Below are 12,434 nucleotides of genomic sequence, written 5' to 3'. Positions count from 1 at the left end.
GTCTTTCTAGAACACTCAGTGTACTGGGGTTCCTTGTTGACTTGTGTCAGGGTCTGAGAAGAGGGAGAGGCTGGACCCAGTTATTGAAAAGGAAGAGGAAATAGAACCCACCACATGCTAGAAGAGAATCGACTCCATTCTCATTTCCATTTGAAGAAAACAACCAAAAGCTCTACCTGCTGGTTTCAGGCGCTACAGAGCCTGGTAATCTCTCTAGCCTCTAATTTTTAATATTTTCAAAATTAGGTGTACAGAATACCACATACTACATAATCTATTAGTGAGCATAATACAGCACCACAGTTGAGAGAGTCAGACATCCTGTGTTCAAAATCCAGCCCTATGAGTGATGAACAACATCTCTTATCTCAGCCCCACTTTCAGGTAAAACTTAGGTAACTGCACAGAGTTCAGGGGTTATTGTGAGGATTTAGTTAATAATTTGAAGCCACTGAAACAAAGTCTAAATTAAGATGAAGTTCTCAGATACTTTAACATAGATTGTGGTGTATTGTCTGAAAAAGAAAAGAAATTTGAATCCTACCTCTGTTTCTTCCCAGTTATCCAATACTAGGCAAGTTATTCAATCTTTTAAAAATAGATGCATCTGTAATAACTAAGAGTTGATGAGAAGTCCTAGGTTTTGCTTCATATGTGATTTGGATTATTAGTAAATTTGTCACTTGATGTATATACCAAATAAGGCCCGTGTTTTAATCAGATACCATAATACAATTTAATAAAATCTAGTAGCTTACATGGATCCCTGAGTGGAAGCATACATGGCGATGCAGAGTATAAAACTAGTGATTAAACATTACCATTTTGAATATTATCACAAAAGCATTTCTGGCTACATTCTTGTCTAACCTAGATGAGGCATAAGTCAAATCATTTTGTCCTTGGGGTCCTATTTCAGGACTATAAGCTTTTTGGCAACCCCTGACCCATGTGTCCAAGTAGTAAGTGACATAATGAATGAATCTGCATCCATTAAATTTTGTGTTCCTTTTTTATCTGGATTAAATCCCTCAGATCAAGAACAAACAACTGCTTTTTCCTAACAAGAAATTATACCTTAAAAATGTTCATCAGTCTGTGTGCCTTACAGCCACTTCTCAGATGTCCCCTAGTCGTCGTTTTTCTCTGAGCAGTGGTTCTACTCCATACTGCTTAAATGCTTATGACACCAACACTATGGAAACATTTTCTTATTCAGGAGTTAAGTGTTAAGGCTTTGAAGGCTCGGGAGGAGATATTTGACAGGACAAGAGCCTTGGCCCCCAAGCCAACAGAGCTGTATAGAGTCTGTTCTTGTTTTTGGACTGAACCTTCAACATTGTACATTTGGGGAAGACTGAGACCTGAGTTTTGTTACGTGAAGTAACAAGGATAATGGTCATGGCAAAACTAGAATGGCTGATACAAACAAAACCAAAGCTATTGTGAAGAGATAGTTTCCATTTCTCAAAGTAATCCTTTGAAGATTAGAGGTGAATTCTTTAAGACCAGATAGTTCTCATTATTGCTTTGTAATTTAGCTCTCCTGCTTGGAATTAGTACACAAATATGTGAGATTAAAAAAGGAAAGATGTGAGCTATGGATAATGTTGATCTTTAGCATTCAATAATCACATTTATTATCAGATCATTTTATTTGTGCCTTATATTTTAAAGTGGCACAGAAAGTACTGAGTAAAAGAATTCATCAGAAGTGTTGACAAGATTTTTAATTCCTTCTGTTTCCTTTGATATTTTTCTTAAATAGAATATGTAAGCAATGGAAGCCATACGTAAAACATCTCAGTTTATGTTTATTCTGCTTTTTATTGCACATTTGAAAATTAATAATTCAATGTTCTAATATTAGCTGTCATCTTAGCTGTGATAAAATTAATAATTCATCAGAATATCAAACAAATGGTGCCTTTTTTGTTCTAGATGAGAAATAGTTCTTTCAGCTTTGAGAAACCATTTTTGATTTTTTTTTTAAGTTTGGGTCAAATATTTAAGCATTTAAGTTATGATTGTATTTGTTAGGCATAGAAATCTGTCTGTATCACAATTGATAAAAACCTTCTTTTTATACTTGGTTTTTACATACCCTGGCTTGTTTCTTAGCGGATGAGCATTCTTAAGAAAAGCCACCATGAAAGTCATGCTTTGGAAAAATGGAATATAAATGATTTGTTTGATTCTGGTCAAAACCATACTCTGCCTTTTGCAGGTCAGAATTCACCATAGTAAAATGATGGGTGCAATAATCAGGGACTCTGAAAATTTTTTCTGAGAATACATTTTCCTTGAATCTATTTGAATATATTTTAAGTTAAAAACACTTGTTTTCAAAAATCTTTACTGTTTGTCTTACTTGAAAGACACAAGTTTTTGTCTTTTTAAAAATGCATCTGTATTGTTATGGGCTCCTAAGATTGGGGTTTGGGGTGATAGTAAAGCAGTTTATTCAAATCCCACCTGTTTCATTCCCATATCTGTTCTTGGGTTAGTCACCAGGAGGCATTTATAGTGTCCAGCAAAAGCACTAGTTTGTATGAAGGTTCGAGTTTCTCTTTACTCAGCTTGTTTTATGAACCATATTTGCAAAATAGGAGATTTGTTGACAGCCCCACTATACATTCCTATCTTGCAACTCTTACAGGCTCAGGAGTGTAACAGGGTCAGGCGTGGTAAGGAGTAAAATTGTCCTTGGGTGAGTGTGAAGTTTTGCAAACTGCCTCTGCGAATTCACTCTTTTGATCTGTCGCTGCAACTCCAACTTCCCCAACATAAATATACATCGGTACTACTCCAGGGGCTTGTTAAAATGTGGAATCCCAGCCCAGTTTTAGATTGTCTGAGCTAGTGAGACTAGAGCCCAGAATTCATACTGTAAAATAAGGACCTCAAATAATAATTCTAGTACAAGTGGCCCGCTCAGTGATGATCGATCTCGGCTGAATAGACAGTCCCATCATTACTCCTAATACTAATAGTAAACATTAGGTTTTCATGATTGACGATGTGGTCACCCTACCGATGGAACCCACTTTGGGAAATGCAAAATCTGTGCCTCCTGGTGAACCATAACTCCCAAGTTGTAAGAAGCACGTGGATGTTGTGGACTAGAAAGGATTGTCAGATTAGCAATAAACTTCTGCACCTTGAACTGGCTGTCTTCTTCCAGGGTTTCTTCCTTCCTTCCTTCCTTCTTGGTGACTCTTAATCACTGTCCAGGTTGCCATGTTCCTTCTCTTTAAAAGTTCATTCAAACCTCATTACTTTGTGTTTGGATTATGCAAATAAGCATGGACTTTAAAGTTATTAGCATCCACACCAAAACATGGGGTTCTTGAACCTGTAAACCTAGAAGAATTTTTTGTATTGTAAATCTGCTTTGTGCAAAAGACCCTGATAAATGTCAATAGAAGCAAAATAAGATACATGTTAAAAAGCCTACCTTTACCTCCGACTTTTCACGAAGTGACTATCATGGCAGCAAAGAGAAGCAGTCCTGAATGCTTCCCCTCATTTGATAAATTTTATTACAAGAATTCATTTATTATGAATTTTTCTATAAGGATTCTGAGTTCCCACTATATGGATCGTAACTATAGGTGCCAAAAAAGGAAAATATAGTCCACTCTCAAAAATGTAATCTAGGGATCCCTGGGTGGCGCAGCGGTTTGGTGCCTGCCTTTGGCCCAGGGCGCGATCCTGGAGACCCGGGATCGAATCCCACGTTGGGCTCCCGGTGCATGGAGCCTGCTTCTCCCTCTGCCTGTGTCTCTGCCTCTCTCTCTCTCTCTGTAACTATCATAAATAAATAAAAAAAATTTAAAAAAATGTAATCTAGTATAGCACACAAATATTTGTTTAAATTGTGATACACTATGGAGTCATGTGGAAAATGCTATAGGGACACACAAAATGGTTAACTCATTTAATTTTTATTCCGAGAAATGCAGCACTATCTTTTTCATGGACATCTAGGTAATGGAAAATTTTGTCGGGGAATACATTGACAACAAATTCCAGTTGAGGACAGTAGTGATGAATAAGACTTCATGAACAATTATAATTTAACTCGCATTCGCTTAAGAAGGACCCACTATGTGCACTCTACTTGGCCCTGAAGGTGATAGAATTATGACATCATTCTCTGCCCTCAAAAAGTTGAGAGTTGGCCCATAATATACAAAATAGAAGATGGTTTACATAAAAAGAAGAGCTTTGTTAACAGGATATAAGATTTAAGACAGATTTCCTATGGGCTGGGGAAAACTGTGACCATCCAGACTATTGAAGGTTATATTCCAGCTCAGACTTTTAAAAAATAGTATAGATTTGTCTGAGCATATTTTTCTGTGATAATTCCCTATCCAAAATATTTCATAAATGTTCTGACAAAGATAATATGATTCACTCATTTCTTCTGTTATCTTAGGTTTCATTTGATACAGATTAGAATAGGGGCCTACTCCCAATTCATTTGATTTAAGACCCAAAAAAATCTCCCCTGCTGTGACCATACTTCATATCTCTGGGTCTCATGCACAAATCTATAATATGATTCCTATTTAACTACATAATCCTTCAGAAACAGTCTTTAATGTCTGGTCTGCTCAGTCATCTCACATTAGATGGCAAGAACCTGGAGAACAGAGACCTTATGTTTTATATATTTAATATACAATTAATTTATGTATTTATATATTTCCTCACTCATGCCTTCAATGGATCAGGCCAACTTTCTATTGTCTGGAACTGATTTGAGGGATTGATGGCTCTTAATCTAAAGTCAGAAATTATGGGAAAATAATAAATCTGTTCCCTAATTAGAGCTTTTTATTACAGTATGCCGGGGCTAAGATCTGAATTTTTATGGTCCCTTCAAATTCATGTTAAAATCCTAACCCAATGTGATACTCGTTAGTAGAGCTTTGGGTGGTGATTAGGTCACGAGAGCAGAGACCTCATGAATAAAATTAGTATCCTTGTAAAAGAGACCACAGGGGGCTGCCACTTGCACTAGGAGAAAGCTACAGCCTAGAGGAGGGACCTTACTTGACCCTGCTGGCATCCCGATCTCAGACTGCCAGCCTCCAGAACGGTGAGAAACAGGTGTCTGCTCTCTAGAAGCTTGTTAGAGAAGCCGTAATAGTCTAAGACAGGTACCCTGAAGCACACAGGAGCTACAAGAGGAATTAAAATATAAGTAAACCAAGTAATCCTAGTTTATTCTAAGAACCACATTTCAAGTTCCATTAGGTTAAATATTGAACAAAATCCCACTTTACATTCTTAATCCAATGAAACATTCTTGTTTCTTTTTCTGAGGCAGATATATAAAAGCTAAAATGGGGAATGGGCTTAATAACTAATAAGACAATAGGATTGAAAGACATTGGTCTTAGGGAAGCAGAACATTGCACTGGTCTGGTACGTAGCTTAAGTTCTCAGGACTACTTGTCAGAATTTCTCCTGTGTACCTCTAGGGCATATATTATCCCATAATATTTGGAACTGGCAAGTTAAATTTGCTTAGGAAATTTCAGAATTACAAACTTTTTGATCCAATTTCTCTTCTTCGTATCAACCACATATTTATTGAGCTTCATTTTTCGTTAGTATCAAAATCTATTGATTCACAAGATAAATATTGACCTGACCTTGCCTTCCCCTCAGCTTATATCTACTTCTTAAGTCAATAAATCTAGAAACTGATTTGACAGCAGTCAATATTAGTTTAAAATTCTTAAAATAGCAGCTTTGCTATAAGGTAATAATTCAGTATTTTATAGATTCAAAGACGCAAAAAGGCAATGGAACTTACCAATTTGCTACATAAAGCTATTTCTGTGTCATTGGTTTCAAATAGAAGAACCTCACTCATGCCAAAGAACATCTCTACTCTGATGCCGATGTAACTTCTAATCTCTGACCCAAAGTATTTGAAATACTTTATCCCACTTGCTGGTGGCAATTGAATACTAGTGTCTTGCTTTGATTCTAATTATAATTAAGCTATGTAATTATTCTTCAAATGGCTGATGCTTTCTGTTGGGCTCAGTTCCCTCTGGACTGAAACTTACCTGGAGGTATAATAAATATAGTCAACATCCATACTGGACTTTGGAAGTTAAAGGCAATAATACATTTGTTACCTCATTAATCAGCTTGTTTTTATCTTTTCAAAGTCTAGGAGAAATAAAACCATGGGTCAAGATTTGCATATATTTATACTATAGATAAAGGAGGTAAGCTTAGGGGCCTAGTCATAACCAAAGCAATGTGTTCTACAATTTATTACTTTTTTTTAAGGCCACAGCACTCATCTTTTACTTACACTACCTCCCAGTGCTTAGGGGGATGGATGACATACTCATACTTCAGAATTTCATAATGAAATCTCCCAAAATGCACTTAAAGCAAAGTTAACTTTAGTTTTCCACATAAGTAACAAATAAGGAAATCTCACTTTGGAAATAGCCTATACCCAGTGATGTTCTAAAGAAATAGGTTGTGATATTAAAATGTATTTAATCAGATAATCATTTAGAGATTGCATATAAATGCCTGCAAATGAATGATGGGATCAAAACAAACAAACAAAAAACACGATATCCTATATAGAACATTTTCAAAGTGTACTGTGAAACAAAAGCCAATCTTATTAAAAGTTCCATTCTTGGGGATCCCTGGGTGGCTCAGCAGTTCAGCGCCTGATCTTGGAGTCCCAGGATTGAGTCCTACATCAGGCTCCCTGCATGGAGGCTGCTTCTCTCTCTGCCTGTGTCTGTCTGTCTCTCTCTCTCTCATGAATAAATAAAAATCTTAAAAAAATAAAAATAAATAAAAGTTCTATTGTGAATGGCCATTTGGCTAGAAAGAAATCATGCACATTGGCCAAAGCATGCAAGGAAGATATAAATGCTTCCGGAAATACTGATATCACAGAATTCAAACCACATTAGAAAAGCTTGTGAGAGCAAAGGTAAATTTTAGTCTGAGGGTAGATATCCTACCTTGTTTATATTCACCGTTTTACATGTATGTAACATACTTTGCATATATGTGGTTCTGAAATTCATAGTTACCATGACAAACTTATGCAAATGATTTTTATTCCGTGTGGATGTAGAAGAGACTCAGTAAATACAGCAACCAACTGTAAGTCTTGATCATGACATGACATGATTTGCCACATAATATGATTAGAGCCAGGGTCATGAAGAAAAGCCTCCTAGGTAATTAGAATGATAAGGTTAGTATTATTCTTTCATTTATTAACTTTTAATCCCACTGTTCTTACAAGTTGCTATTTCATTTTATCCTGTACTATTTCTTATAATCTTTTCCAGCTATGTAATTGTGTGTTTATCCTGAATTTAGTATTTAAAAAAATATTAATATCTAGTTGAATAGAATTTAGAAATTTTAAAATTATCAGTTCTACAACTTCTGAGTTGGATTTTGGTAAGAGTTGATAGTAATACAAAAAGTAAAGAGAATAATAATCTTAACTTCTCTCCAAGAGGATTTTTAGAAAAGTTCTAGGGGACTCATCTAATTATTCAGCTCTCTCTCTTCTCCTATCTGAGAAACTGAAAATGGTTAAAGAGAGACCATTATTTTCAGAGAACTGGCATTTGAAATGCAACAAAATGTATTATCCCCTTACCTAGAATTCTTTATATTTTTTGTACTTAGTTTTGGTTAACAGAGTGCTGCTTACAGTATCTCTCATTTGTGTAAGTGAAAAATAACTATGTTTTTATTACTTAAAATATTACAAAAAGGGACAATATGCTAAAAATATGCAGTGAACAAATATCATCTGTACAGACTGGAAGAGAACCTTCATAAATTAACCTTATTAGTGCATTACTGTAAGCGAATGCCAAAAAAGCTCCTAATTTGCATTAAGATAGATTTTTCAGGTTGGCTGCATGATTTAATTAAAGAAAAGATTAAGAATCATTAAACAAGCTGCTCTACCTTGCAATAACAGAATTCATATCTGATTCAGGTTAACGAAAACACAGATGGTGATTCAGTAACTGTTGAGTTGCTGTAACAGAATGAAAATGATCCCATTAGTTCTCTGGAAATGTGAGGGAATTTGGAAATTAGTATGCAGATACATTGTATGGTGCTAGACAGCTTGGTCTGCTCGGATCATCGCTGATTATACTTTGTTTGGGTTGGCAACACTGAACTTAATAAATGAAAAAATGTTCCAGTATACCACAGTTGGAAACTGTTCAAGGTTGAAATAGGTGTGCAGGCTTTCAAAAGGAGAGAGTTAAGTAAACAAATGTCAATCAATTCAGAGCTGGCAACTTTTTTTTTTTCCCTTTAAAGAATATGTCTGTTCTTGAGAAGCAAGTGTCATAAAAATGGAAACCCTTTACTGGATACATATGTCTGTGTGGTATTTATTATTACAAAAGTATTTTAAATGCGTAGTATCACTTTGAGAGATGTGCAAGCGTTTTAATAGCTTTTTTTTTTCCCCCTGGCAGAAATAGAAAAATTCAGTCACTATGAGGATTATTTTTCACAAAAAGAAATCAATATAATTCTGATGGAAAATGTTATGACAGGATAAAAAAAAAAGTGTAAGTATAATGGCTATTGAAAGTTTAAAGGTGTCAATAAGGACCACAAAGTAATCCTCAAGGAGCCTTCTGGGAAAGAACAACTTAAACAAGTAGCATAGTCAATCCCAGCAGCTGACAGCAATGGCCATTGCATTCAAGAGCTCAACTACACAGCCAGCCTCCGTTTTTAACACCTGGTTCATGCCATCAGGCGGGGTGCTCAGCGTCTGACCCTTTGGAACAAATCTCTGACTATGCAAAAGCCCAGCTGGACAGAGTCTTCAAAGTCAAATGACCCTGTTAACTTATTACAATTAAAATGGAGAAAAAAAAATAAAAAATAAATAAATAAAATGGAGGCGAGATGTTCTAAATTAAAATCTTCCCAGAATATTGAACTGCACTGAAAACCTTATCCCACAAATGCAAGTCCACCTTAAAACATTAAATGGCATCAACTTGTAATGGACATTCTGTACTTTCAGTGCTTATGGTCCTAACCCCCTTTTCAGAATTAGCACAAGGCTTTAAGCAGCAGACTTTGGCCATTACTATGTATTTCGTTAAACTTCTAAAGAGATTATATTGCCATTTCTCCTAAAACTTATTAGAACTTGATGCTTCTATACATTGTAGGCCAACACTTGGGGATATTTAGAAGTATGCATATTACAAACGTGAGTATCTTAGTTACAAGTGGCATCCTCCTTACTTCCCCCTTTATAGGTCCTTTCTCTGGCTTACAAACTTTATCTTTAAGGAAATGATAATATCAAAAAGAAATGCTAGGAAATATTTTTCACATAGTGCAGGATACAAACTTGGTATCTGTGACTATAATGGCCTTGATACACATCCATAACTTTTAACAGCAACTTTATCTGCTTGGTCTTAAAAAAAAAAAAAATCCATTATTTCCCTCCAGAAACTATACATGCTGGATATGCAATGTATTGAGAAAGACACTGGGTGTATGAGTTGTACCTGCCTTGTATGGTACTATTTTAACTTAAGGTACTTAAAAATCGATGAAGTAGCTATTTGCCACTACACTGTAGTATTGTCTTTGCTACAGATCTACTGGGAGCCACCTTCACACTGACTGTACAGTGATCTCTTTAGCTACATTTAAACATGATTATCTGAAAATTAAGATTTGTAGTCCATCTCCTCCCACACTGCTCAATAAGGATTTCAACTAGAGTTTTTTCTTTGTATGATGCCAGTTTTACCTCCATGTCTGAATATTCTGTAGAAATATTAGGATTTGGAAAGTTGATACATGGTAATTTCTAAAATGCTATTTTAAAGTGACTTAACCCATTTCATTTAAAACAAGAGCCCATACTGTGGCAAATTGGTAGTTTTTTTTTTTTTTTTTTTATTGTTAAGCTATTTATGGGTGTTGCAGCATTAGCTCCACACTAACTTGGAGAAAAGTTGATCTAGAAAAAAGCAAGAACTAAGCAGTAGGCTTATTCTAGAAAAAGTGTCACCATAGGATTCTTTATAATAAAAGTTAATTCCTGGTGGCAGTTATTTATTTACCTTATAGAATAAAGAAAATATTTACTCACATTTTAGGAAAATTTTCCCACATGAGAAAGTTGAGTGTATAGTATAAATCAAATTTCATAAATCATTGTTTAAAAGGCTATTATGATTAAAAATTTAAATATCAAATCTGCAAAAAAGAATGAAGACATAATATTGCCCTTAGTTGCTGTGCATTTAATCATTTCTTAAGTCAGCATTTTAGAATTCTCTCCTTTATCCCACATGATGCATTAGCAAAGATTTACATTACTTTAACAGTGCTGCTTTTGTTACTTTTCTTTCGCCAATTATCAACTTGAAATTTAATTATCAAAGTTTTCATAGCTAAACAGGATTTGAACATGGCACTTTCGCTACCAAATTCCATTATTTTCTCTTCAATAAACGTTAACCCTAACTAATGCAGTAATTGTAACATTTGCTGTACTCTCTTGACTCACTGGAGCCATTTCATTGTAAATAATGCAGGTAAGGGGATTTCTGTATTCAATTTGTACTGCGCCAAATTGATTTCAACTTGTTGACATGTTGCCTTGCAAAGTGTTCTCTAACTGCTTTCTCATGTGTGTGGTCTCTTTTTCCAATGATGTACAATAGATGTAAGTACTGATCTCGGTCACCACCATGCTCAAGATGAGGAATAAATGCCTCTGGCACAAGCATCAAAATCCATAGGAGACAGGATTCAAGGTTTCCATTGGAGAGAGCCTTTATTCACAACCAATCAAGTAAGGAATATATTCACTTATCAATTCCTACCTGAACCACTTGTTTCCAGTAGGTGATGGGGAAGCAAGACTCTGTTCAGACAAAAGGTGGCCACTAATTATTCAGCAACCAAGTTAATCTGCTCACTTGCCCTGGAAGAAATTCTATTCTTGTTTTTTTTTTTTTTTTTTCTTTTTTTTACCCTAGTAGAGCTGCTGTTTTACATGCTCTGCTTAAGACCGATCTGTTCTTACATAGAGGGAATTTCACCTATTGCAGAGGCAAAGTCTAAAAAATAAATTGGTAATGGGAGAAAATGTCCAATTACCAATTATAGTATCCATAGGAGAAATAAAAGCAGGGGAAGGGAAGGAGTTTAATGGAAAAGAAAAAGGAAGAAGAAGAAAGAAGGGATAGGGAGGGGAGGGAAAGGAGAAAGAAGAGGAGGAGGGGGGGGAGAGTCAAGGTTTAAAGAGTGATTAATTTTAAAAAACCTCCAAAGAGGAAGTGGGAACAGGTTGTGAGAAGGCAGGTGGGAAGACTCTGGTAATCCATATGCCAAAACCAAATTGTCACGAATACAGAGTTTATTCTTCCCCTTTCCCCCAGTCTTACCCCATTCCTCTAACTTTTCATAGAAATAAAGGGACTTAAATGTGAATACTGACCAAGTTCTCAATTATTCCCCAGCCCACAGACCAGCTCTTGTATAGAAGGTGTCACAGCAGAGTCATGGGGTCAGGGCCATCCTCTAACAGACTACCAGGGGCAATGAAACAAACAGCAGTAATCCATATAGGCACGCTAGAGGTAGATCAAAGAGGTCTCTGAAACCCGTGAAAGGTCTAGTAACAAAATTAACAAATATCTTGGTAGTTTGGTTATTTAGATCATCTTATATTTTGTAACTATAATTTCTACAGGGATCAAGAAAAGATATTAATATGTAAAGAGAAAGTTATTTTCTTTATGTATATATTTTAGGTTTCTTCTGGGGGATAACATCCCAAAGGACCAGAGCTTCAAACGGTTCTATTCTCTGCTGCATTATATGTTCTTCTACACACTTCCTGATCAATAGTTCCTGGCCACCCCAACTCCCCTCATAATAGTCCCGAAGAACCCATAGAAGCAATTCCTCAGTGAAGCCTCTGAGCCTAAAGCTGTGCTGACTGCATGGTCATAACCCTGGTTAAGTTGCATAAATGTGACATCAACATGAAAACAAATGAGTTGAATATTCAAGACAGTATGGAATTGGGCATAATATCTACAAGAAGCTGTTATAATAATATACAATAAAATATTAAGCTCTCAATACATATTAGCTATCATTAAAGTTTTATTTAGGAAAAGTATATGAGGAATGATGTGGAATGATAAGAATCCTGTGGCTCAGTGTGTGAAAACTAAAATTTTAGACATGAAAACTTACCTTTTTCTCCTGAGATAGCCTTTTTTTCCCTCTAGAATCTCCCAGAAGTAGATCTGAATGGCAGGTCTAGAATTTTCACAATGTCAAAATGGGAAGATGAGCTCTTTAGCTTGCTTTGCCTCTGGAGAAAA

General features: G+C 35.6%; 1 long non-coding RNA gene across 1 annotated transcript; it reads left to right on the top strand.

Moving 5' to 3' along the window:
• The first annotated feature begins 8,523 nt into the window (after positions 1-8,523).
• On the top strand, positions 8,524-12,147 carry LOC112649253 (uncharacterized). The gene is made up of 3 exons (XR_004807057.2): positions 8,524-8,621; positions 10,758-10,888; positions 11,853-12,147. It is a non-coding gene; the product is annotated as an uncharacterized LOC112649253 (long non-coding RNA).
• The last annotated feature ends 287 nt before the right edge of the window (positions 12,148-12,434 follow it).

The sequence above is a fragment of the Canis lupus genome, chromosome 19, assembly GCF_003254725.2.
Source record: "Canis lupus dingo isolate Sandy chromosome 19, ASM325472v2, whole genome shotgun sequence".
Lineage (NCBI taxonomy): Eukaryota > Metazoa > Chordata > Mammalia > Carnivora > Canidae > Canis > Canis lupus.
This window is presented reverse-complemented; position numbering and strand designations above follow the sequence as displayed.